Source organism: Motacilla alba, chromosome 5 (assembly GCF_015832195.1).
Source record: "Motacilla alba alba isolate MOTALB_02 chromosome 5, Motacilla_alba_V1.0_pri, whole genome shotgun sequence".
In the NCBI taxonomy this organism is placed as follows: Eukaryota; Metazoa; Chordata; class Aves; order Passeriformes; family Motacillidae; genus Motacilla; species Motacilla alba.
This window is the reverse complement of record NC_052020.1, coordinates 61,350,101-61,373,051: the sequence shown is the minus strand read 5'-3', so window position 1 is coordinate 61,373,051 and position 22,951 is coordinate 61,350,101. Positions and strand designations below refer to the sequence as shown.

Below are 22,951 nucleotides of genomic sequence, written 5' to 3'. Positions count from 1 at the left end.
TGGGACACTGCCAGGGATCCAGGGGCAGCCCCAGCTGCTCTGGCAATCCCAGCCCAGCCAGGAATTCCCAATTCCCAATCTCCCATCCATCCCTGCCCTCTGGCACTGGCAGCCATTCCCTGTGTCCTGTCCCTCCATCCTTGTCCCCAGTCCCTCTGCAGCTCTCCTGGAGCCCCTTCAGGCCCTGCCAGGGGCTCTGAGCTCTGCCTGGAGCCTTCTCCTCTCCAGATGAACATTCCCAGCTCTCCCAGCCCCTCAGGCACAGGGATTTAGGCAGACCGAGGCAGTATCAATGCACGAACCGATTTGCGCCAGGCTTTCAGGGTGTTTTTAATCTCGTGTAAAGAAGACAAGAGGCCCGTGAGGAGCAGAAGGGAACTCAATGGGATAATTGGATCAGGAATCCGGGGCCAGCCCGACTCCAGCTCACAGGGATCACACACAAAGAATTCACGCCGAGCCAAGACAAAAGCTCAGCCTCGCACAGTTAATGAGGAAGGAGACACAAAGGGGTGAATTTTTAAGTGCATCCATTAAAAAAAGTTCAAAGGAGAGCGGCACAGTCGGGTGGAAGAGTTGGAGCCTTGTGGAGCCTTTGTGACGCACGCGCGGAGAGTTCTGCTCTTTGGGAAGAGTCTGGAAGGATCTCCTGTCAGGAAGGGCAGTGCCTGGGCATGGAAACTCCTCTGAGAGCTCTCAGAGACTGGCAAAGGATCCCTCTTCACTCCCCAAGTGTCGGAATGGTTTGGGTTTGGAGCTGGCGTGGGAAAGGTGACATCGCTGTTTGCCTCCATCCCAAATCTGAGGGAATTCCTTGGGCTCTGGGAGCACTGGAGCTCTCTGGGTTTCTGGGAGTTGGAGCAAATGAGGTGGTGGAGTCTCCATCCCTGGAAATGTTCAAAAAAAGTGTAGAGATATGGCATGGAGAGCCTGTAGAACACGTGGGACTGGGAACAATGCTGGACTTGATCCAAGAGGTCTTTCCTTGAGGATTCTGTGGTTCCCTGAAATGGCAAATCAGCCCAAGAAGCACAATTTTCACCCTTTATAGCCCTCACTGTTAATCACATCCACCCCACCAGCTCTGCCTGGATCCAGCCCTTTCCCTCGCAGGGAGCTCAGACAGGGAGAGCAGGAATTGCTGTCCTAGGGTGACGTTATGATGCTTGTATCCCCATTTGTGTGTTCTGTTTATGCTGGATATTATGTTCTGTGCCTTCAAGACTGGCTCTGAAGAGCGAATGTTTTGTTTTGGGTTTTGTTATCAGCCTGCTCCCCCACGGCTGGCGGGACACAGAGACAGGGTGTGCATAGCGCGGCTTTTGCTTTTTGCTGGGCTTTTTGCTTTGCTCTTGCTCTGGCTTCTGCTTGCTCCTGCTTCGCTCTTGCTTTTGCTTCTGCTTCTGCTCATTAGCTAGTTTAGCTAAGCAGTCCAATTTTTTTTCCTCTGGACTGTTTTTTTTCTTTTTTTCTTTTTTTTTCCTTTTTTTTTCCTCCCCTTTTTGGAACTACTCGAACCTGCTCTGGACTGGGACCTGGAAACACCGAGAGCTTGCACCTCGTGGCTGCAGCAGCCATCTCCAGTGCCGGAGGGACTGACAACAGAGCAACCACCCCCCAAGAGAGACTTTCTGAATTTGTCATCCTTTTCAGAGTGGTGAAGGAGTGTTATCATCTGGTATTGTTCATTCTGTGTGCTGGGGGCTGCTGTGCCTGTTAAATAAACAGGTTCTTTCCACTTCTCTCCGAGGAATCCTTCCTGAACTGGTTGGAGGGAGGGGCTGTGTGGGTTTGCTTTCTGGAGGGGCCTCCTTTTGCAGGTTTTCTCCCAAATTTGCCCTAAACTAGGACAATTGCCTAGATCCCCCTGCTCCCAGTCCAAGGATGCCTTTGCCATCGGAACAGCCGAGTTTCCTTTGTCAGCTGAAGTTTCCTTTATCAGCTTCGTGCTCCAGGTCCCTGTTTGCTGTCCGGGGTTCCACTCCGGCTCGCATCTGTGATGCCAGGGATGCCACGGGAGCACAGCCTGGCTGGGAAGGCTCTGCCCGCGCTTGGGAAGCAGCAGGGAATGCCCAGGGCCGCTCGTTTATCGCCCCATCCCAGGCAGGGAGCAAAAAGGTCACGGAAATGACAAGTGCTCCGTCTGGTTTTGTTATTCCGGGCTCTGTCGCGTTTAACGAGGGGCAGCAAAGCCCTGGCAAAGGAGATAAAACAATTCCTCTGCCGCTGGAGGTCGAGTGCTGCAGTTGTAAACACTTTGATGGGCTCCACTGACGGCTTCCCACATTTCAATCCTACAGCCACCCCGAGGTTTCCTAACACAACTCGGCTGCTGAGCTGGAATTTTAAGCAGGATCCGTTGATGTGAAGCTCCAAAATGTCAGCTTGTCCCGTGGAAGGGTTTGAAAGACAGGGAAGGTGGGAGCAGAGATGCTTTCTGAACTGGAGACCCTCTGGAGTCAGGAGCTGCCCCCCAAGCCCTGGCCCCTGTGGGAAAAAAAGTGGGATGACATCTTCCCTGAACTTCTCCAGACTTTGCTACTTAAATAAGCAAATGTTGACAATTTTCTGTCCCAAAATCTCTGTGCCCAGTGCCCACCTTGTCCCCAGCCCAGAGCTCTCAGTACCAACTCCAGGAATCCCTTGGGCACCTCCAGGGATGGGCACTCCAGAGGACAGATATTCATGGAATCATGGAATCGTGAAGGTTGGAAAAGACCTCAAAGTTCATCCAACCATTCCCTTGCCAAGGCTACCACTACCCCGTGTCCCCAGGTGCCACATCCACATGGATTTAAATCCCTCCAGGCTTGGGAACTCCACCCTGTACCTGTGCCAGGGCTGGGGAACCCTTTTAGGGAAGAAATTTTCCCAAATATCCAATCTAAACACCACGGAATCACTGAGGCTGGAAAAGCTCCAAGAGCAGAGTCCCAGCTGTGCCCAGTGCCCACCCTGTCCCCAGCCCAGAGCTCTGAGTGCCACCTCCAGGGGACACCTGCAGGGATGGGCACTGCAACCCTCCCTGGGCAGTGCCAAGGCCTGAGCCCCCTTTCCATGGGGAAATTCCTGCTGGGCCCACCCTGAGCTGCCCTGGCCCAGCCTGAGGCCGTTCCCTCTGCTCCTGTCCCTGTTCCCTGGAGCAGAGCCCGACCCCCCCGGCTGTGCCCTCCTGGCAGGAGCTGTGCAGAGCCACAAGGGCCCCCTGAGCCTCCTCTGCTCCAGGCTGAGCCCCTTCCCAGCTCCCTCAGGAATTCTCCAGCCCCTTGCCAGCTCCCTCAGGAATTCCCCAGCCCCTTCCCAGCTCCCTCAGGAATTCTCCAGCCCTTCCCAGCTCTGTTCCCCTCCCTGCTCCAGCCCCCCAAAGTCCTCCCTCAACTGAGGGGTCAGGACTGGGCACAGCCCTCGAGGGGCTCAGCAGTGCCAGCCCAGGGGACAGTCACTGTCCTGCTCCTGCTGCCACATTGATACAAACATTTTCCTGTCCTTCTTTCCTTGCTTTTGGTTGCAATTCCCTCTCCTCTCCCCACGCAGCTGTTTCCTCCCTGAGTTTAGCGAGGCAGTCTCGGAGCTGATGGATTTTCCCGTTCTTTATTCTCAGAGGTCCCCAGGTAGCAGAGCAGCACCTGTGGAGTCTCCCTGTGAGTGACTCTCATCTCAAATCATCGGCAAAATTTGCTTTAAAGGTGTCTGGGATTGATTTGAAAGGGTTTAAATTGAGTTCTTGAATAAGGAGTGAGCATCCCACTGGATCCTGCATGGAGAGGACTCCCAGCATCTCCTTTCCCACAGTTAAAGCTTCACAGAGCCTGGAGCCTTTTGGCTTTGTCCCACTCCTGCAGTTCCAGGCTATTTCCAATTTGATCCACACAGAGAACAAATGGCCTCAAATCGAATTTCCAAATCCTGGGATGGATGAGAAAGCCCTGGAGTCGGGATCTGGGCTGTGAATACACAGGTCCCTCTTTGTCATTGAGGATGTTGGGAGGTGAAAATAAATATTATCGCTTCCTACGAGGCAGTTTTTGCTTCCCCAGATGAATCCCAGAGATAAAGCAGGTGTATTATATATATAAAAAATTGTCAGGTCGTTTATTTCCCTTCCCGGTGGCAGAAATCCATTTGGAGTAAACAAATCCCTTCTCTTATCAGGGCGCTTGGTGTTGGCTGTGTTTGGAGATAAAGCCACGCTGATTTATCACCTCGGGGAGAGGGTGCAGCCTCAGGCAGCTCCAGGAGCCCGCAGGGAATTCATCTGGAACCCCTGTGCTCTGTGGCCCTTTTACACTTCTCCTTCACACCTCTGTAAAACCAATCCATGGAATTGTCAAGGTTGGAATTAGGATCGAGCCCATCAGCCCAGAACCACGTTCACCACAAACCCTCGGCCCCAGGTGCCACATCCACACATTTTCTGGACATTTCCAGGGATGGGGACTCCACCACTGCTTTTAGCATTTTGCTTTATAACCCTTTCCATGATTTTTCCCCCCAAATATCCCATGTGAACCTCCCCTGGCACAACCTGCTGCCAATAACAAAGTTGTGGGTTCAGTGCCCATTTATTTAAGAGCTGGATTCAATCTTTTTGGGACCCTTCCAACCTGGAATATTCTGTGAATCTGAATCTTGAAGTTGTTCCCTGGAGCAGAGCCCGACCCCCCCGGCTGTGCCCTCCTGGCAGGAGCTGTGCAGAGCCACAAGGGCCCCCTGAGCCTCCTCTGCTCCAGGCTGAGCCCCTTCCCAGCTCCCTCAGGAATTCTCCAGCCCCTTCCCAGCTCCCTCAGGGATTCTCCAGCCCCTTCCCAGCTCCCTCAGGAATTCTCCAGCCCCTTCCCAGCTCCCTCAGCCACTCTGGGTCTCCAGCCCCTTCCCAGCTTTCAGATTCCTGGGGCTTTGAGCTGTGGCTTTGTCACTGTCCCAGCGAGCTCAGAGGGGTCCCACAGGGATTGGGAATGCTCTGGGCTGCAGGCACGGCTGCTGCAGCCCCTTGGAGCTGCTCCAGGTGGATTTGGGGACAAACCCAGCAGAGTCCCAGCACTCAGAGCCTCCCCCATAGCCCTGCAGTCCATTTGCTCCCTATTTCATGTGACATTCCCTTCATTCCTTTCAAATCTGCTGGGGGGGGGCTTCCCTCTGTGGAATTGCTTCCCTTGGTGTCCCCGTTGTTCAGGAGTGACACGGGAGCAATGGAAAGACTTCCAAGGGAAAATTTTTCTGCACAGGCAGGACACAGTGGTCGCCAGAGAGCAGGAGAAGAGATGTTTGTAGTGCATCTTGTGGTGCTCAGGTGTGGGCTTTAAATTATAAATGAACTCGTTTTTCCCAAAATTGCAGGGATCTGATGGCAATTCCTTAAATCTGAATGCCCAGTTTATGACAGACAGCAGGGTTCTCCTACTTTAGCCTCAAAATCTCACTCATTCCTGTCAAATTCCTCATCCCAGTGGCAAGGGATGGAATTCAGCTGCCTCCAAAGGAATCCTGATTTGTTAGGATTCCTTAATGAGTCTGAGTCTGAGTCCTTAATGAGTAATTTAATACCAAACAGAGAATTTGGTTGGCAGAGGATGGTTCTGTCACTGAGAAAGGCAAAACCAGAGCGCGGTGAGGATTTCCCTCCTGGCATCCCCTGGATCTGCAGATTTATTCTGAGGGCTCACAAAGGGATGATTTGCTCCAAACAGGGGCTGGGGTTTGTTCCTGTTGAGCCCCTGACCTCACCTGGGGTCACTCTTCCCAGAGAATTCACCTCCCTCAGTCTGGGCTTGGCTTGGAACAGGAGCTGAGCTCTAAAACAATTCCTCAAAAAAAAAAAAAAAAAAAGGGAACCCAAACCCCAGCTCACTGTGAGCAAGCTCTGAGAGCACAGGAGCGCCAATCCCAGAATTCCAGAAGGGTTTGGGTTGGAAGGGACCTTAAATGCCACCCAGTGCCACCCCTGCCATGGCAGGGACAACTCCCACTGTCCCAGGGTGTCCCAGTGTCCAGCCTGGCCTTGGGCACTGCCAGGGATCCAGGGGCAGCCCCAGCTGCTCTGGCAATCCCAGCCCAGAATGATCCAAGATCCCTTTTTTTTCCTTCGTCTTTCTAAATTTCCAGATAATTTGTTGATTACGGCTGACACGGCCGAGTTATTTCCAGCTCTGCCTACATGAGCTAATTTGGGAGTTATTAACAGTTAACAAATTTCATTCCGGAGTTGCAAAACCCCCAGAAGCCCTTCAGGAAATAAATCCCTCACAGAGCCTGAACTGCAGACAGACTGAGAGAGATAATTACGCACTCAGCTAATTACTGGTTTTGGCCTGGCTTGGAGTAATTATGTCCAGACTACGAGATGAAGCCAGTGGTGAGTGCAGGGACTCAGAGTGGGAATTCTGGGCGTTGTGGGATCCATCCCAATCTGGAGCCTGGTTTGGGGGGTGTAGCAAGGCAAGTCCACAATCCACAGTTGCTCAAATTCCACAATCCACAATTCCAAATTCCACAATCCAGCCGTTTGGATCAGCACTGGCTGCTTTGCCTTAGGGCACTTCTGTGGTTTTCCCTCTCAGAGTGGTTTTTGCTCAGCTGCCACGACTTCCCAGAATTCCCAAACCACTCTCAGCAGTAATTTGGGATGTAAATACAGCAGCAGCTCAAACCTGGATAGTCTGGGAGCTGCCTCTCCAGGGAATGGCCAAAATGGGACATTTCTGCTGTCCCAGCACATCCTGGCTCCCTGGGGACACCTGCAGTGCTCCTCAGGGAGCTTGTGCTCCCACCCCGTGTCCTGCCAGCTCCTGAACTGCTGGGATTCCAGGGGACTGTCATCCTCCTTCCACAGAATCCCAGGATTGCTCTCATTCCCACCTCTGCCGTCCCTCCCGGCCCTCCTGGGCCGCCTCCCACAGTCCCACTTTATTCTTTGTTTATTCAAGGCCTTACCCAGCTCCTTCCAGGTCTCTGCTGCTCTTTGCAGGATCATTCCTTGGCTTTTCCTTTCTTTGGGATTCCCTGGTTTATTGACTGCTATCCATGACCTCTGTCTTGGCAGTCCCAGCAGTTTTCCTGGGATTTCTAATCCCATTCCTTATTCCTTCACCTTCACACATTTCCCCCCGAGCTCTCCATTAGCTGGGCATGAACCTCCAGCCCTTGCATCCAAGGATTCCAAGGCTTGGAGCACCCTGGGATAGTGGAAGGTGTTTCTGCCATGGCAGGGGTGGAATGGGATGGGATTTAAGGTCCTTCCAACCCAAACCATTGGAATTTATCCATGGAGGCAGGAGGGACATGCATCTGTGGCTGCCTTGCAGCACCTGGCACCACGGGGTACCTGATTTTCCAAGGAACTGAGATTTTCCATGCCATTTTAAAATGTTTTTTAATGGATTTTATCAATAAGTGACAGCAAACCCCAGCAGGGAAGTGATGATGTTTAAGAAGAAATGTTGCTCCACTCGATTTGAAAGAAGCAGGAAAAGTTCCCAAATCAGAAACTCCCTCAGGAAATATCCTCCAAGGCTTTTCCTTGGAAAAACCAGGATCCATAAGTCAATTTTCCATCCCCTTATCAGGTGACGTGTGGAGTATGAATGAAATCACAACATTTGTCTTCTATTTGCAGGACTACAATGAAGGATTTGTGGCACTTGAGGTCCAGAGGAGGAATCTTCAAGGCCAAGGCATGGCAGGGAAAGGACACACTCTGCGTTTGGGAATGCAGCATAATTGTAACAATTCACTAATTATCATGCAGGATTGCAGGAATTCCTGTTAGTCTGGGAAAAGCAATTGTAGGAATTGCTATTAGTGTTGGAAAAGCAATTGTAAGAATTCCTGTTAATCTGGGAAAAGCAATTGTAGGAATTCCTATTAGTGTTGGAAAAGCAATTGTAGAAATTCCTGTTAGTCTGGGAAAAGCAATTGTAGGAATTCCCGTTAGTCTGGGAAAAGCAATTGTAGGAATTCCTGTTAGTGTTGGAAAAGCAATTGTAGAAGTTCCCATTAGTGTTGGAAAAGCATTTGTAGGAATTCCCGTTAGTGTTGGAAAAGCAATTGTAAGAATTCCTATTAGTGTTGGAAAAGCAATTGTAGGAATTCCCATTAGTCTGAGAAAAGCATTTCAAGGAATTCCTGTTGGTGTTGGAAAAGCATTTCCAGGAATTCCCGTCAGTGTTGGAAAAGCATTTCCAGGAATTCCTGTCGGTGTTGGAAAAGCATTTCCAGGAATTCCTGTCGGTGTTGGAAAAGCATTTGTAGGAATTCCCGTCGGTGTTGGAAAAGCATTTCCAGGAATTCCCGTCGGTGTTGGAAAAGCATTTCCAGCTCAGCGCGAGGCCGTTATTGCCAGGCTCTGAGCTGGGAGGGCGTTAATTGGACTGGAAGCCACACCAGGCTCATTAAGCTCAGCCTAAAGGAGCACAGAGGGAATCGAGCTCTCTGAACAGGGCTGGGGCCGTTCCCAAAGTGCCCTTTGGAGCTCAGCCCGTGTCCCACAGCAGATGACGACAGCGGAGGAAGCAGCAAAGGCAGGCAGGAATTCTGCCAGGGCGACTCCTCTGCCCAGGACTTCAACCAAACAGTGCCAGCCTTCAGCCTGGAGCTTCCTGGGATTTCCTGGGAGGCTGAACTCTCTCAGGTGAATTCCTGCTCCTCTGGAATGTGGTGGTTGTGCTGCAGGAGGACGATGAAACCTCAGGAATGTTTCCATAGGAACTCTTGGGAGAGATTCCAGGGCTGCGAGGGCTACATGGAATTCAGGTCATGGAAGTGCAGGGTGCTCAGGTCGATAGCCGAGTGTTGTTATTGGCTGGGAGATGGGAGAATGGTTTGGAATATATTATTTCAAAATCCCAGCTTTGCTCCTAAATACCTTCTTTTTTTGGATATTTTCTGGAGGAAGAGCCTCCTGCTCATGGAGGTTGGACTGGAGGACCTTGAGAAGGTCCCCTCCAACCCGAACCATGCCGGGATTCTGTGCCAGCTTTCATAAAGGGGCTGCAGCATCTTTGCTACAGCCTGGAGGATAAGGGAGGTGTTATCCCCATGGATAAAAGAGGGAAGGAATTCCCTGTGAGAGGGAAGGCTGAGGATGGATTGGCCTTCTCTCAGTGAGCACCCACAAAACAGCACTGATATTCCAAAAAACCCTGTTTTCCACTCAAACGCCACCATGGGCTGCCCAGAGAAGCTCCATCCTTGGAAATAGCCCAAACCCAACCACACCTGGCCCTGGGCAACCTGCTCTGGGTGACCGCCCTGGAACAGGGAGGATGGAGCAAATCCCCCTGGAGGACCCTCCAATCCCAGGAATTCCCTGAGGGCCCAAACTGCTCCATCCTGCCAGCACATCCTCCTCTCCAGCTGACCTTGAGAGTGACCATTCTTGTGCCAAAACAATGAAGAATTCATTTTCCACCTCTAAAAAAAAAAATCTGGATCTGCTTTTATGTGAAGCTAAAAAAAGATTTATGGCTTGAAACCTCCCAAGAAAATCTCCCAGCCATGCAAACCATATCCACAGCTAATTTTCCTGTTGTAACTTTTTAATTTTCCTTCTGCCATATGGCCCCAATTGTGTGTGAGTTAATATTATTCATAAATGCAGCACAAATAGGAATAAGACCAGTTGGAGCAAAATATTCCCCATCTTTTAAATCTCCGAGGTTCTGGGGAAAGCTGTTCTCTTGCAAATTTAATATCTTAACCAAAACCACGTGGGCTGCAATGTTTGACTCCTGCCCTGTGCTTCCTGTCAAGTTGGCAGTGTTTTGCCAACAAATGAACGAGGGGCGGGTTCTGGTGAATTTTGATGAGCCAGAGGGAATCTGCCACTCTCCAGGAGTGATTTGGGTGTGGGAAGCTCCAGCTCAGCTTTTGTGCTCTCCCAGCTGTTGATTTTTTTTTGTTTCTTTTCTGTTAAGGTCGGGATTAAATGTGCGAGACAGGTATTTTTTGTTTGGATTCAGATGTTTATTAGTTCTTATCTATGGTACAGCCTCACAAACTGTGAGTTTTACAGCACTTCATTTTAACAAGTTAAAAATGGAGCTGTATCTTTCTCTCTGCCAGGCCTTTGAAGGACAAACTGTCCAATTAAGAAATGACGCCTAAATCATTTTTATTTTTAACCTAGTAACCAACCACCCATGACCTGCAGTGGGGACTTTTTATCCAATGACACAAAACCACCCAAACCCATGGAGGAGAAGGTGAGGAAGAAGAAGGTGAAGAAGAAGGAGCAGCCTCCACCCTAAAACCTCCATCTTGCTTTCTATTCCTGTATTCTAAACCCCAAACTCTGTGTTTCCACCCTGTGACATCACACACTTCTATCCAAGCTCCACACCCACAATCCCAGTGCTGTCATTCCATTTTGGGAGCTTCTCCAGGGCCTCAGGTCAGTGCAGGCTTCTCCTGGGGGTCAGAGCCTGGCAGCACAGAAAGTCTGGAATTCTCAGCATCCAGGGTTCCAACATTCAGCACAGGCCTTCCCTGTTCTTCCAGGAATCTGGGCATTGCTCCAGGCCTTCCCTGCTGCTCCAGGAATGTGGGAATTGCTCCATCCATTCTCCAGCCATGGGGGTTCTCCTCTAAAACCACGATTCTGATGCATTTCTGAGTCAAAAATGGATCCCTGTGGGGTGACTCCATCCTGGTAAATCTCCTGTGGTGGCCACCTGGAATTGCCTCACACCCCAGCAGCCTCATTCCCATGGGATTTAGGGAAGAAGAGGCACAGGTAAATTCAGAGGGGTATTTCCACACATCTCTTGCTGCCAAGCACCTGCAGCTGGGCAGTTCCATAAGCAAAAATTCTTATCTGCATTTTAAAAATTAGATTTTCCTGGATTGGCCATCTTGGATAAACTCCTGTGTCCCAGAGGAGGGTGAGGGCACTGTCACGGTTGGGGTGGGGTTTGGAATTCCATATTTAGGGACAGAAAAAGAGGAGCCTGTTCCTCTTCTGTGGAGACAGAGAGCTGGGGTGGGACAGGGGATGGAGGGCCAGGACACAGGGAATGGTTCCCACTGCCCAGGGCAGGGTTGGGAGTGAGGGTGCATCCCCAGGCTCAGCATGGATCCAATCCTAAGATGGATTCCACTTTGGATTTTCCACATTTTCCGTTTCCGCAATGGAAAATTCCTCCTTTTCCGTTTCCACATTGGAAAATTCCTCCTTTTCCCCCCATTTTCAGCAATGGAGAAGCTCCTTCTGCTTCTCCAGGGACAATCAGTTTCCTGTAGAAGCTGAGACAGCCTGGCAGCGAGCAGAATTCCGTCTCCTGTGGCAGATCCATCCATCACGGCTCTGTTTAATCATTAAAACCAAATCTCCCAATCTGAGAATTCCTGAGAAACCCAGGGACAACATTTGGATACCCAGAGCTGATCTCATGAGCTTGAGGGAAGTTGTGAGGGACAGCAGCAAAGTCTTTCCAGCAGAGGAACCAGTTCTGGAATGAATGAATCCGTGCGGTGCTCTGGGTGTTGGACACACTCCCTGCATCAGCTCCAGCCATGGCGGAGGGGATGGAGAAGAAAATGGGATGGAAAACAAATAATGCATCACTTTGGAGTTGTACAAGAGCCTGGTCTCCATGTGGACCTTTTGAACCCTTCCAAGAGCCAGGGATTGGAAAGGGTATCACCAGTTTTCCATAAAGACTTCCTTTGTTTTGTTGTTCTTTTATTATCCTGCCCACTTCTGAGGCAGAACCTCCAGGTTCCCATCGAGGCTTTGAGGTGGTTTGGTTTGAAATAGAAAATATCTGTGTGAGCCCTGATAAACTGCAGGAATTCCTGGTGGAGAGCACGGAGTGGGACAGGAGCTTTCATCTCTCCTTCCTCCCCAGCTCCAGTTCCTTGCAGCTGGAATTTCCACTGGAAATCCTGCTCCCTCCCAGCCATTTGGATCCTTTTTTCCTCTGAGCCTGGCTGAAGTGAAAGGGTTTAGTTTAGTGTGGTGAGCTGTGGGACAGCCAGGACTGTGGTGGGGATGTAGGAAATACCTGCTCAAAAATTCCCTGAGTCCCATCCTCTGGCACACTTTAATTCCCTTGGCCTGTGATAGGAGAGCAAAATGAGCTGTGGACTAAAACTGATGTTCAGACTTTGAGTTAGACCTCACTGCTGATTGCTTGATTTTATACCAGAATGGAATCATGGAATAGTTTGGGTTAAAGGGACCTTAAACCCCACCCAGAGCCAGCCCTGCCATGGCAGGGACACCTCCCACTGTCCCAGGGTGTCCCAGTGTCCAGCCTGGCCTTGGGCACTGCCAGGGATCCAGGGGCTGCTTTGGGAATTCCATCCCAGCCCTCCCCACCCTCCCAGGGCAGGTGAAGTGGCCTCTCCCTGTCACTGTGACCCTGCTGCCATGCCTCCCTGCAGCCCATCCCGCTGGATCCATGGCTCCCTGCTCCTCTCTGATGTTTGTTTTCCTTCTCTTCTGAAACTCTCTCCTCTGAGCTCTCTTTTCTCATCTGGGCTGGATTAGAAATGCTCTGTTTGCTGCTCAATTCAAGCAGCCTCGCAGACACTGCAAAGTTCAAACAGTTTTAGCTTCTGCCTAAAATATCTCTGTCTGCATTTAATGGGCTTTGCAGGCTGCCGTTTCCAAGTGGTTATTAATGGGATTTGGACAAGGAACTCTTGCTTTGTGCCGTTAAAATGATCTAAGAAATCCTCGCACTGGCTTTTAATGCCATCCATGCAGGCCTGTCAGGCAGCAGCTGCTGGGTGTCACAGGAAGGCCCGGCCTGTCTGTGAGGGGCTGCAAATCCAGCAGCCCCACAATTAACTGCAATCAGTGCCTCTGCCTTCCTTTAATGCCCTTCCCATTGTTATTATCCCCTGCAGGACGTGTCTGCGGAAAGCTCCGCCGAGATGGAAGGGATGAAAGATGAATTGGCAGACTTGGAAAGAAGCTGGGAGGGAGGTGGGACATGGACCCTCGTCTGTGAGCCAGGGAATTCCTGCAGCTCCACAGGGGCATGGAGACCTCAGGGAATGGGGCGGGATGGAACAGGAAACCTTGGGAAGCCTGTTCTAGAGGAGAGACTTGCAATTATGAGTCTCTAAAATAGCATGAAAAATTAGAAACTTTTAAAGGGATTGTCCCAGGTGGGACACCAGCAGGAATTCCCCCATGGAAAGGGGGCTCAGGCCTTGGCACTGCCCAGGAAGGTTTGGAGTGCCCATCCCTGGAGGTGTCCCAGGAATTCCTGGAGGTGGCACTCAGAGCTCTGGGCTGGGGATGAGTGGGGATGGGGCACAACTGGGACTTGGTGATCTTGGAGGGTTTTCCCAGCCTGCGTGACTCTGGAATTCCTTGCTGTGCTCTGGGGAGCCCAGAGCAGTCCTTGCTTTTGAGCTGAAATCCTGGGAAGAGGGTGATGGTCTGTTGTATTCACAGGGTCCCTCGTGGCAGGGAGGAATGATGGATCTGACTCCATGTTCTCAGAAGGCTGATTTATTTTTATATATATTATATTAAAGAATGCTATACTAAACTGCACTAAAATACAGCAAGGACACAGACAGAAGGGTAAAAGATAATAATGAAACTCGTGACTCTCTCCAGAGCCTGACACAGCTTGGCCCTGACTGGCCAAAGAGTGAAAACAACTCCCAGAAACCAATGGAACAATCACCTGTGGGTGAACAATCCCCAAACACATTCCAGAGCAGCAAAACACAGGATAAGCAAATGGGATAATTATTGTTTCCCTTTTTCTCTGAGGCTTCTCAGCTTCCCAGGAGAAGACTCCTGGGCGAAGGGATTTTTCCAGAAAATGTGAATGCCACAGTGGTCCCTGTGGGAAGCAGAGAGTGTCCAGTCAGCCCAGTTCCCTCGGCCTCTGCACAAACTGGGGGACACTGAAATGTCTGCTCATTTACTAACGAACAAACCCCAGTGACGGCCCTAAACGAGGGGAGGCAATTAGGATTAGGCCTGCAGCCCTCGCTGCCCACAGCTCGTTACCACGTGCTGCTCTGGAGTCAGCAAACCTCGGAACCGCAGCTCTGCTGGCATGGCCCTGAGCAGTGACAGGCAGGAGGACACGTCCTTCAGCATGATTTATACCCCAGATTAGGCCCAGCTCGTAAAAATACACCGAGTTTAAATCACTGCCAACCTTGCCCGGAGAGCAGAGGAGGCGGCGACCCCGGTGCAAGGCAAACAAACAAACAAACAAAGTGTTGCTCGTGGACTGAAGTGCAGAGCGGCCAAATAAAACCTGGGATTTGATGCGGTCTGCCTGGAAATCCCATGGGAAAAGGGGCTGGAAATTGGGCATTTCCCAGTCACAACTCCAAAGAGCTCCATGGGAAACCAAAAGCTGTACGGAGACTTGAAGGACATCAGGAACTGGGGATAAACTGCTCTAACTGGGAAATACTGGGAGCTAAACCAGGGCTGGGCTTGGCTTAGTTAGGAGTTAGCTAAACCAGGAACTGGGCTTGGCTTAGTTAGGAGTTAGCTAAACCAGGAACTGGGCTTGGCTTAGTTAGGAGTTAGCTAAACCAGGGCTGGGCTTGGCTTAGGTAGGAGTTACTGGGAGCTAAACCAGGGCTGGGCTTGGCTTAGTTAGGAATTACTGGGAGCTAAACCAGGGCTGGGCTTGGCTTAGGTAGGAGTTACTGGGAGCTAAACCAGGGCTGGGCTTGGCTTAGTTAGGAGTTCCTGGAAGCTAAACCAGGAACTGGGCTTGGCTTAGTTAGGAATTACTGGGAGCTAAACCAGGAACTGGGCTTGGCTTAGTTAGGAGTTCCTGGGAGCTAAACCAGGAACTGGGCTTGGCTTAGTTAGGAGCTGTCCTTGGTGGTCTTGAGGGTCTCTTCCAGCCTAAAGGATCCTGGAATTCTGATCCTGGTGGAGCCTGGAGTGGAGTTGCCATGGCAACACCCCCCTGCCCTCCATCATCAGGGCAATGGTTAATTAGATCATTCCCTCATGAGGTGCCCGAGTCACTCCTGCCTTCCCTGAAGATGATGATGATTGTTATGATTGCTATTATTGTTATGATTGCTATTATTGTTATTATTGCTATTATTATTGTTATTGCTGTTATTACTGTTATTATTGTTATTATTATTATTATTTAGCAAACATCAATAATTGGCGATCAGCTGCAAGAGACTGGCCTGGACATGCAGCTCTGCAACCTCAGCTTTTCCTGCTGTTTTATCTTCCTCGGGAAAAGTGAATCAAAATCTCCCAATTCCTGCACGAATTCCAAACAACGGCAGTGCTGGTGAACCTTGGCGGCCTGCCTGGAATTCTCAGGGCATTCAGGAAAGAGTTCCAGGCTGGGGCATGGAGCACTGAAAACGGCTTTGGGTTTTCCCCAAAATCCATGATTTTCACAGTCCCTGCAGACAGGGCATGGAGGATAGAGCAGAAATCCTGGGAAGCAGTGGGGAGGAGCATCCCAAGGCCCTGGGCGCTCAGAGCTTCCCCTCCCTGCTGCAGGACAAGAACTCCGGGCTCTCAGCACAGATTTCTATCACTTCTCCAGGCAGGGATGCAGCCCGAGTGTAAACGAGTCAATAGTGGGGCCACAAACGCAGTTAGCAGAGGGTGATTAGCTAATTGCAGTTAATTACTCCGACAACAAAGCAGCCAGGCCCGGCAGAGCCGGGAAAAGAAATGATTTTGTCACTCGGTGTCTAAGAGGGCCCAGGATTCCCCTCCAACCGATTCCTTGTTTGCTTTACAGGCCGATACCTGCTGATAAGATGCTTTCTTTTCAAGTGATAAATTATCTTAATTAACTTTAATTGTTTGCCGACAAATTAATGCAAATGGAGCCATTCCAGGAGCTGCAGCAGCAGGAATTTGGGAGGTGGCAAAGGGAGGCTGAGTGCTGCTCCTGTCAGTGGGGGAATGGAATCATGGAATGTTTTCCCAGACATTCCCCAAAGAATCCTGGAATGGTTTGGGTTGGAAGGGACCTTAAATCCCACCCAGTGCCACCCCTGGGCTGGAAAGGGCTCCAGGAGAGCTGGAGAGGGACTGGGGACAAGGCCTGCAGGGACAGGACACAGGGAATGGCTCCCAGTGCCAGAAGGCAGGGATGGATGGGAGATTGGGAACTGGGAATTCCTGGCTGGGCTGGGATTGCCAGAGCAGCTGGGGCTGCCCCTGGATCCCTGGCAGTGCCCAAGGCCAGGCTGGACACTGGGACACCCTGGGACAGTGGGATGTGTCCCTGCCATGGCAGGGGTGGCTCTGGGGGGGGGGGGGGTGGTTTAAGGACCCTCCCAACCCAAACTGGATCTGGCTGAGGCCCTGCCGGCTCCACAGGCATCTCCTGAGGGAATTCCACCCCAGCTGGGCACCAAACCTGCCCCTCATGGGTTTAATGAGCAGAGCGAAACCAAGCTTGATTGGAAAGCACACCTAAGTGAAAGGGGAGGCACCCACACCCTGCCTCAGTTTCCCCATGTGAGGTCTTGCAGTTGTTGGTGGGTGCTTGGAGACGCCTCTGAACCCTCAAATCCTGGAATGGTTTGGGTTGGACCAAGGGATCTTGAGGATCATCCATGGCAGGGACACCTCCCACTGTCCCAGGGTGTCCCAGTGTCCAGCCTGGCCTTGGGCACTGCCAGGGATCCAGGGGCAGCCCCAGCTGCTCTGGCAATCCCAGCCCAGCCAGGAATTCCCAGTTCCCAATCTCCCATCCATCCCTGCCCTCTGGCACTGGGAGCCATTCCCTGGCTCCTGTCCCTCCATCCTTGTCCCCAGTCCCTCTGCAGCTCTCCTGGAGCCCCTTCAGGCCCTGCCAGGGGCTCTGAGCTCTGCCTGGAGCCTTCTCCTCTCCAGGGGAGCCTTCCCAGCCCTCCCAGCCTTGCCTCAGTGGTTTCCCAGCTCCAGCCAGGACACTCTGGAGTCCTGTTCCAGCCCCTCCTGAGAGTGTGGAATACTCCTTGGACCTTTGTTTCCCCACCTGCCAAATATGTTTTTATTGGTGTTTTTCCCTTTGTTTTTCTCTTCCCTCAGGCCCTGCCTCATGCTGGGAATTTTGGGGACTGTCCAGGATTTTCTCCCTCTCAGGGTGTTGTTTGCTCTTGCTGGAGTTGTTCTCACCTGCTTTTGTTAAATAATCTCAGCCCCTCCTAATGTCTTTCCTTCTCCACCTTCCCGGGCACAAAATTAGATTGCCGTGGAACTAAACTGCAGCTCACGAAAAGAAACAAGTAAAAATGCCACGGGTCCATTAAAACCAAGGTCCTGTTTTCAGGCAGCCCCTGGAACCTGAGCAGTCACTTTTTTTCCCCTCACCAGTTTCCATTTGTTGTGAGCTCTGGCTTTGGCCTGCTGGTACATCCCGGGATTTCTTAAATGTCTTTTTAATTTCTTAAATGTCTTTGCTCCTGTCAGTGGGGGAATCATGGAATGTTTTAGGAGGAACCACAGAACTGGATGGGTCTGGGCTGGAAGGGACCTTAAAGGAAATCTCCTTCAGCCCAGATCAGTTCCAGCCTGGTCAGCAGTTGAGTTTCACTGCCAGCCCTGGGGCTTTTCCAGCTTGAAACCCTCCTGCTGCACTCAGCTTCTGCTCCCCTGTGGTTGGGTTTATCCTGTGTGAGCAGCTGGCACCAGGTGTGGACCAGAACATCCCAAAATCCCAAAGGAAATGAAATGAAGGCAAAAGGAAAAGGAAAATTAAAGACAAGGAAAAGGAAAAGCTCTGCCTGGGAATCTCCTCCAATGCTGATTTTCCCACCACAGGATTGGGACACTTTCTGCTCCTCCATGAATGAGGCCCAGAAAGGTTGGCAGGTGCTTTTCACAACCAGAATTTCCATCTCTGTAGTATTTTCTGTGAATCAGAGACAGAATTAAACGCTCTCTTTAATTCCTCCCACTGCAAACTCTTTTCCTGGCACCCTGATTATATCAAGCACAAAAAAAAAAAAAAATTTCTCCTGACCTGTGATCTCTTCCTGCAGCAATTACCTCGCTGACCTTTTCCTGGGGTTTAAAGATTGAAAACAATCAGAGTTTCCCTGCCTTTGCAGTTTGTAATCTCTGTTTAGGATTCAGGAGGCAGAGCTGAGCTTCATTCACTGAGCCAGGCATGGCTGAGACTCCGCTCTCCCCTTTGCTGACCCCGAGCTCGTCAGAGCCTGCCCAGCCCCAGCTCTGCCTCTCCAAATGAGCTCATTGGGATGGTGAGCAGCTCCCCGGGCTGGCAGCAGGCATTGACAACCCCAATTTAAGTCAAATGGGATGTGAGTTGTAAAAAAATGAAATATTAGTGAAGACTGGAATTGAGAGAAGTCGATTCTCATCCAGCTCTGTTTGGGTGGAATCAAAAGCATTAATTGCAGAGGGAGATGGGCAGTGGGACCAGGGCGTGCTCCACGGCTTTGTTTATCACTGGGACCTTGTAGGATTGAAAAATGATTTGCATCAGGTCAAGAAGCAGCTTCTGATGTCTGGAGGAAGCTGTAAAATTGTTTGGTCTCCTTTTCCTCGGTCAGAGTTGTTATAAAAGGCACAGTTGGAAGCCAGTTATTTCATTTCTTCTTCTCACTCAAAATTCTTGCTTTGCCTGAGGCTTTACCTTGAGCCCTGGGCTGTGATTAGAAATCATTTGAGTGTTGATTGGGATCAGGGAGAGGAAGAGAGGGAAGGGGTAAAAGCAGAGGGATGATGTGTGTGGTCAGAGTTTGGTGCTGCAGAGCAGGGAGAGGATCCAAGGGATGGAAATGATCCCAGGGATGGATGGAAATGATCCCAGGGATGGATGGAAATGATCCCAGGGATGGAGCCGCTCTGCTGTGGGAAAGGCTGGGACAGCTGGCATTGTCCAGCTGGAGAGGAGAAAATTTGGGGTGACCTCAGTGTGGCCTGGAGGAACTCCAGGAGAGCTGGAGAGGGACTGGGGACAAGGATGGAGGGACAGGACACAGGGAATGGCTGCCAGTGCCAGAGGGCAGCCATGGATGGGAGATTGGGAATTCCTGGCTGGGCTGGGATTGCCAGAGCAGCTGGGGCTGCCCCTGGATCCCTGGAGCTGGGGGTGCTCAGCCTGGAGCAAAGGAGACTCAGGGCTGCCCTCAGCACTCTCCCAGCTCCTGAAAGGTGCCTGTGCTCAGCTGGGCTGGGCTCTGTCTGCAGGCACTGACACAGCCAGAGCACACAGCCTCCAGCTGCACCAAGGGAAATTCAGGCTGGAGAGCAGGAAAAGGTTTTTCCAGGAAGGGTGATAAAGCTCTGGAATGTTCTGCCCGGGGAGGTGGTGCAGTCCCCATCCCTGGGGGTGTTCACAAAGCCTGGATGTGGCACTGGGGGCCAGGGCTGAGCTGAGCTGTTGGGGCTGGGCTGGACTCGATGGTCTTGGAGGTCTCTTCCACCCTGGTCATGCTGTGAAATCCCTGGCAGTGCCCCAGGCCAGGCTGGACACTGGGGCTGGAGCAGCCTGGGACAATGGGAGGTGTCCCTGCCATGGCAGGGGTGGGATGAGGGCGGATTTAAGGTCCTTCCCACCCATCCTCTGATTCTATGGTACCCAGCCATCCCTCTCTGCTGCCTGTGTGGCTCCATCACCTGGATGGGGCTGGAATTTTTGGGGAATCCCTGAGGTGCTGCCTGGGCTGTCCCAGCATCTCCCAGCAGTGAGGAACAAACCAAGAGGAGCCAATTTAAACCAGAGATTTTTAACTGCTCTGTTGTTTAGAGAGGGCTCATCTCCCTCAGGAGGGCTTGGGAACATCCCTGGGGCTGGGGATGGATTTGCTGGGGTGCTGGGACAGAGCTCTGGGACCAGCAGTGACAGCTCCAGGGTGCCTGGAAGGGTCTCATCCACTCCCATATTCCCTTTCATCCCCTAGAAATGTCCCAAACCAGCCTGGGATCCCATTTTCCAGTCTCTGTTCCCCTGGGGGGGAATTCTCTCGCGGGGGGATTTCTTTCATTGTGGTTTTTATTGAAAAGCAGCATCCAGTGGGAGCTCCTTCCCCAGGTGCTGCAGCCCTGCTCCAGCAGCTGATTCCGTCCAGGTGGGTGTTTTTCCCAGAGCCTTTGAGGAAAGGGATGGAACATTTCCCCTGGGAACCTGCAGAGGGAATTTGGAAAGTTCTCCACCTGCTTCATAGACTCCGTCCCGTGGCTGTGCTCCCGTTCTGCACATCCACAGTCTGTATCCAAACAAACACTTCAGGAACAATTTCTCCGTGCCAGGATGGTTTTTTGTGCTAATTTGGAATCAAAGGACTTTAGGATAATTGCTTATTCAAATAAGAACCCAGCTGCATACCAAATATTTTGATTAATTGGGGAATTAATTGCTTATCTCACAATGCTGAAATCACCGTTTCCTGAATCTCTGAGAGGAGAACGAGCTCTCCGAGGACTCCTGGAATGGAGAGACTGGGTGGACTTCCAGGCTTGCTCAAGTTCAAAGGCTCTATTTAAGAATTATTTAAGCAAAACCCAACTATTGCAGCACAAAAAGCCTTTAATGCAGGGAATGAGTGTTGGAAGAGAAATTCTGCTGTTAAAACCTCCTGGAATGCGAGGAGAACTTGAGGAGAATTGATGTGCTGGGGCTAAACTCTGAATTTCAGAGTCTGTTCCCTCATTCTCCCCCTTCCAGCCCGTTCCTGCAATGAGGAGCTTTGTTTCATTTATTTTATTCATTTTGCTGGGTGATGTCTCCCCTGGAAATGACTTTTTAAAAGCAATATTTACCTGAGGTCCTCATTGCTGGAGGTGACTTTAACCTCCTCATCCCTGCCCTGCAAAACCTGGCAGGGCCAGGAGGGAGCTGGGAGAGGAACTGCTGCTCTCGGGGGGATGATGGGACCAAAAGGAACATCCAGGAATTCTATGTCACCCCCTGGAGGGTTTGGTCACCTCCAGATCTCAGGTTTGCACATCCGTGATAAGCTCAGTAGAGGTTCTGTGGATTATTTTGGGTATTTCCAGGTGGACGTTGGGATGGAAGTGAGACTGGGGGCCGTAAATAGGACAGGAAGGGAATTTTGGCTGGGATATCGGAAAGAAATTGATTTTTAGGGTGGTGAGGCCCTGACGGATGTTCAAACTGCCAGGGGGCGGGGATGGGTGGGAGATTGGGAACTGGGAATTCCTGGCTGGGCTGGGATTGCCAGAGCAGCTGGGGCTGCCCCTGGATCCCTGGCAGTGCCCCAGGCCAGGCTGGACACTGGGACACCCTGGGACAGTGGGAGATGTCCCTGCCATGGAAAAGGGCTGGGAATGGGATTTGAGGTCCCTTCCCAAGCCAAATGCTGGGATTTAAAAAGGATTGAGAAAAGGCATCACTACAGCTCCAGGCTTTTTATTAATAACCAAGCCTTTTGCTTTTAGGAAGTGAGAAATATAGATGGGAAATTCAGATTTGCCTGTCCCAGCCAGCACCTCCCATTTCCATCCAAGCCCTGGGCACTCCCAGCGGCTCTGCTGGGATCTGTGCTCCCCTGGGAGCAGCTCCTGCCTGTCTGGGGGTCTGGAATCCTTGGAAATCCTCTCTTTCACCACTCCCCTCCAATCCAGAGGGAGGAAAAGCTCCCTGTGCTGTGCCAGAGGCTCTTTTCCACCACCTCCCTGGGCAGAACATCCCAGTATTGAGACCCATTCAGGGATGTTTTGGTGTGGAAATCACAGAATCCTGGCATGGCTTGGCTTGGGAGGGACCTTAAATCCATCCATGGCAGGGACCCCTCCCACTGTCCCAGGGTGTCCCAGTGTCCAGCCTGGCCTTGGGCACTGCCAGGGATCCAGGGGCAGCCCCAGCTGCTCTGGCAATCCCAGCCCAGCCAGGAATTCCCAATTCCCAATCTCCCACCCATCCCTGCCCTCTGGCACTGGCAGCCATTCCCTGGCTCCTGTCCCTCCATCCTTGTCCCCAGTCCCTCTCCGGGTCTCCTGGAGCCCCTTCAGGCCCTGCCAGGGCACCCTGAGGTCACTCCTGGTCTCTTTTCCAGGCTGGACAATCCCAGCTCTCCCAGCCTTTCCCACAGCCGTGCTCCATCCCTTGGATCATCCCCTGGATTTGCTCCAGCAGCTCCATGGAATTCCCTGGAGGTTTTGGTGGCTCGGTTCTGGCTGAGGTTTGAGCTGATTGAGGCCCCTCTGTCCCCAGCTCCTCCAGGGTGGCACATTCCTGATTTCCCCCTGCTCCAGCAGGACTCAGCTGCTTTGGATCCTCCTCTATGAATAGATCTGGTGGATCCTGCCAAATTTGGGCTGGAAGGGACCTTAAAGTTCATCCAGTTCCATCCAGCTGCCAAAATGGACAACCCCAACTGTCCCAGCCTTTCCCACAGCAGAGTGCTCCACCCCTTGGATCATCCCCTGGTTTCGTTCCAGCAGCTCCATGTATTTTCTATTAAAAACCATATTTTATTAAATAAAATTTTATATTAAATAAAAAAATTATATTTTATTTAATAAAACTGTTTCTTTGGGGCATGGAATGAGCAGAACCAACAGCAGCTCCGGGGAAATTGCAGCTTTTCCCACCTCAGCAGCAAACAATTCCCCAACAACTGGTGCAGGGCTGTTATCAAGGAGAAGAAAAAGCTCTTTGTTATGGCTGGGAGCCTCTGGAATTCGAAGAGGTGGGAAAAGCTTTGTAAACAAGCAGGAAATCAAAGTCAAAACGAATTCCAGCCAAGAACGCTTCAAAAGGAAGAGTCATGAAGTCACTGGTGCATTTTAATAACTGCTAAAAGCAAAGGGATAAATACAATATTCAGTTTATGACTTCTTTCTTCACACTCCAGTGAACATAAATTTGGGTAATTGTATTTCCTGGGCTCGGCTGTCTTGGAAGATAAGGAAAAATTACATCGCTGCCTGATGGGAAGGAGCCTCCAAAATGATCCTTTTCTAATGCTAACAATCCTGTAATATTGGAGTTCAGGGGGGTGTCAAATAGTGACAAGAGAAAACATCAGCGAGGAGCGACTTGTACCAGCTTGG

General features: G+C 51.2%; 1 long non-coding RNA gene across 1 annotated transcript in view; it reads left to right on the top strand.

Moving 5' to 3' along the window:
* LOC119701681 overlaps positions 1 to 7,804 on the top strand; it is a 59,098-nt gene extending 51,294 nt beyond the window's left edge. Inside the window, exon 5 of the long non-coding RNA XR_005257144.1 lies at positions 7,613 to 7,804. This is a non-coding gene — a long non-coding RNA (uncharacterized LOC119701681). The remainder of the gene's footprint in view (positions 1 to 7,612) is intronic.
* The last annotated feature ends 15,147 nt before the right edge of the window (positions 7,805 to 22,951 follow it).